Here is a 4451-nt window from a genome sequence, read left to right as displayed (position 1 = left end):
TATTTTATGACCCTAAAATACAAAAACCAAATGAGGAACAGCCATGACGAAGAATTGACTATTGTTCATAAGGCCATTTCTGATGGGCCCGTAAAATTTTATGCGATTCGGAGCCGGTCGCCCGAGTTTATACAAATGATGTGGACTATATCACACGAAAATTACGAAATCGTATTGAATTCCTGTTTTATAGCTCTAAAATGCCAAAAATAAGGAACGGCCAGGACGAAACGATAATTATTGTTCATTAGGACTTTTTTTATTGGCCCACAAAAATTTAGGCGATTCAGAGTCGGTCGCCCGGGTTCATGCAGAAGGTATGAACTATAATACACGAAAATTCAAAAATCGTCGTGACTTCCTGTTTTATGCCTCAAACACCAAAATATGAGCAAAGGTCATGAACAATAGTCAAGGCTTCGTCATGACCCTTACTTATTATTTTTGGCATTTAGGGCCAACAAATTGGAATTCGGGCCGATTTTTAAATTTTCGTGTGTTATATTATATGCCATCCGCATGAATCCGGGCTACCGAATTCGAAACGACTAAAAATTTTTGGAGCCATCAAAAATGACCTAATGAATAATAGTCATGGCTTCGGCATGACTATTCCTCATTTTTTGGTATTTTAGGGCAAAAAACGTAAAATTCAGGCCGATTTAAAAAATTGTGTGTGCTAGTCTACGCCATCGGTATGAATCCAGGCTACCGGATCAATATCACCTAATATTTTGCGGTTAATAAATAATAGTCATAGCTTCGGCTTGACCGTTCCTCTTTTTTGGCATTTTAGGGCCAAAAAACTAAAATTCGAGTCGATTTTCAATTTTTTGTGTGCTATGATCAAGGCCATCTACATGAATACAGGCTACCGGATCCGAATCGCTTAAAATTTTGATGGTCCATTAAAAATGACCTAATGAACAATATTCATGGTTTCGACATGACCGTTTCTCGTTTTTTTGGCATTTTAGGGTCAAAAAAATTGAATTTGGGTAAAGTCGTTAAAATGGGCTTGGCACGTGAGGCCAGCCCAACCCAGCCCGCTAATTGGGTATGGTTGGGCTAGAATTTTTTTAGCCCATTTAAAATTGAGGCTTATAAGCCCAGCCCAAGTCAGCCCGCTGGCCCTTTAGGCTTGACCGGAGCTGGGGCTGGGCCGACCCGTGGGCCAAATATTAATTAAATTCGATCTCTATTAACTATAATCTCTATTCCCCAACCCTAGATTGCTCATTTACCCTTTCATATCAACTAGAATTTAGATTTTTGACATGCATGTAATATGGCAAAATTAATTTTTCTTTTGATTAATTAATAACTAACTCAAAAAGTTTTAGGTGGTCAATAATAATATTTTTTTCAAAAGAAAATATTACTTTAAGCGGCCAATAATCAGTTTGGATTACTTTAATATATTATTAATATTTAAAGTGCTCTTCAGTATAGAAAAAGATCAATTTTAAATACACACACAAAAATAATTGACCACTAGCAAATTTCAGAAATTTTAAAATTTTTATGGACTATAATGATGAAATCATCAAATGATGTTAATCCTAAACTAAAAAAGCTTAGCACATAAACTTATTGATGCAATCTCTGAATCTGAGAAAAATGAAAGAAAAATATTAAAAAATATTCATGTAACTTTAAAAAAGAAGAGCTAGAGATATAGAGAATTTGCATTTCAATTACGAGATTTCTCGTCAAATATCAAGTTTTTTGTAAGCTCTAAGCAAACGGAAGTTGTTTATATGATTAATCGACTACGTTACGAAATAATATTTAAGGATTTAAAGAAATTTATTTTTCTAAAAAAAGTTAAAGTGTCGGCCCACCCTAGATCGCGACCCTCTAAGGGCTGGGTTGGGCTGGCCATTTTAAGGCCCATTCATATGACGGGCAAGCCCATCCTAGCCCACCAAATTTTAAAGCCCATGAGGCCCGGACTGGGCTGGCCCGTTTTGACAGTTCTAAATTCGGGTCGATTTCCAAATTTTTGTGTGCTGTCATCTGCATGAATCTTGGCTACTGGATCCGAATTGTTTAAAATTTTGCAGGGTTATAAAAAAGGACCTAATGATAATAGTCATGGAAATGAACTAATGAACAATAGTCATAGCTTCGGCATGACCGTTCCTCTTTTTTGGCATTTTAGGGCCAAAAAATTGAAATTCAAGCCGATTAATTTCCAAATTTTCGTTTAATTGCAACAATGAACTAGGGGAGCAATTACCTTAAACTAGTTCATTTTGTTGCATTCGTGATCCTAATTTCCATGACTTAGTAGTAACACATTCATTGTGAATGCTCAAAATCACAAGCCAGGTTTTAAAAAAAAAAAAGAAGAAAGGGAAATTGTCATCACCAGCAGTAGTTTCTGGTCTCACAAAAGCTATTTTAACAATTAACGACTTTTAAAAAGACAATTCAGGTGACGATCCATCGGAATGTAGTAGTAAATATTACGATAATTCAATTCCGGTGATTGCTTTATCTACTGGATGGTACAGCAAAAGGGGACGTTGCTTTGAAAATATTACTATTTATGCAAATAATAATGGTTGTTGGTGAATGTGACACAAGTAAAGGGTGTAAGAATAATATAGTTGATGCTTCTGAAGCTGTTTTGAAAGCTTTGGGTATTCCTAAGGAAGATTGGGCTTTGCTTTACATTTACTGGTCTGATTAATTAAGTTATTTTATTTTTTATTCGGTGTTTGATATACATATTGGATCAATTAATCTGAATTCATGCCGCATTAATCTCACTGGTTAATTTCTTGTTATATTGCCGAGGTACAATTTAATATTCTGGCTTCCAATAAGTACCTGAAATGGCAAGGCTTACACATTAATATGGCTTCCAGTATATTTTCAAATCTATTTTTATTACTAGACAACATTGAAAAATCATCTTAAAAGAGGAAAAACGAATCTTTATCAATGATAGGACCTTTCAACGAGATAGTGTCTTTTCAACAACTCAAAATATCAACAATAAATGTCGGGGTTCCTTATCCTGAGCCTGACAGGTACATCTATCTATATTTGATTAACTTTGACAAACTTATTACCTATACAAGAGTATCGGTCTAAATATTCTTTTTGGCCAAGCTTCTCTAATACTAGGAGTATTCTTTTTACAAAAAAAAGTGTTTTATTTTCAAAGTTGATGTGTTTTGGCCAAACTTTTGGAAGAAAAAAAAAATATTTTTGAGGAGAAGCAGAAAAAAGTAGTTTCTCTTCAAAAGCATTTTTGAAAAAAATACATTTAAAAGCAGTTTTTATAAGTTTGGTCAAACACTAATTGCTGGTGAGAAGTGTTTTTAAAATTAATTAGTCAAACACAAACCGCTTCTCACCAAAAGTACTTTTGAAAAAAACACTTCTCAAAATAAGCTGATTTTTGCAGCTTGCCAAACAGACTATAAATTTTGTATCCTTTTTTTTTTTTTGTTATGAATGCATGAATGATTTATTCTTAGCCACAAACTGCAAGATAAGAGTAGAGAATGTGGTTAAAAAATTGAGAGGCGATACTGTGAGAGGAAAGTTACGTTTAAATATCTTCTCTCTTTTTTTAAAGAAAACAAAAATACCTCGTCAAGAAGATGGGCACTTATCAAAACGTACCGTGTGATGTGAACTTTAATAAAATTTAATCTACTAATATTAGAAGCACAATTATTGCAAGACATATTTTATTTGTTGGAGTACTATAAGGTTTCGTGTGCTTGATGTATTGTTGACCCGAAAAATCGAATAGAGTTAAATTTGTGTATAATTTTAAGGACACGTGATATAACTTGATACAAATTGTAGAGTGAAATGTAAAAATCTTTATATTTGGCAAATGGAATGAAATATAAGGCAGAAAAAAAGAAAATGTTGATGAACAAGACAACGTAATGCCCCTTAAATATGTTAACACCCCCCTCTTATATTAGAGGGATCCTACTTTATCTATAATAATAAAAATATATAGTGGAAGACCCACGATGAATTGTCTTTTCCTCGATTTCCGCCAAAATTATCTCCCATAGTGCGGTTGCTACGGCTCTTGTCTGCGAGTCGATATTGACTTGAGCTCAGTATTGGATCGAGCCATCGGCCTTGGTTCGAGCTCGATTCTGACTTGGGGTCTCGATATTCGAGGTGAGTATTGGTCGGTTCATGCATCTTCGATAATCTCCGCTTTGCCTCATAGTTCGATTTGGATATGAGTTCGATAATGATACCGAGCTTGTCATTGATCGGTCTTAGAGCTCGAAGCTCGACGCCCTTACTTCGGACCTCACCGAGCTTGCTATGCAGATACCCTTTGATCGAAACATTATCGTCTCGACCAGTCCGTACGACTGATTCAATCGATTTTGACCGTACACATGTGTCTTCAGGGCGATTTAATTAATAAGAAACTGCAAAGTAAAAGATGTAGTATT

General features: G+C 34.8%; 1 pseudogene; it reads left to right on the top strand.

Moving 5' to 3' along the window:
- The first annotated feature begins 2221 nt into the window (after positions 1-2221).
- Positions 2222-2698, top strand: LOC142168381 (putative ripening-related protein 2; annotated as a pseudogene).
- The last annotated feature ends 1753 nt before the right edge of the window (positions 2699-4451 follow it).

This window comes from Nicotiana tabacum, chromosome 13 (genome assembly GCF_000715075.1).
Source record: "Nicotiana tabacum cultivar K326 chromosome 13, ASM71507v2, whole genome shotgun sequence".
NCBI lineage: Eukaryota > Viridiplantae > Streptophyta > Magnoliopsida > Solanales > Solanaceae > Nicotiana > Nicotiana tabacum.
This window is presented reverse-complemented; position numbering and strand designations above follow the sequence as displayed.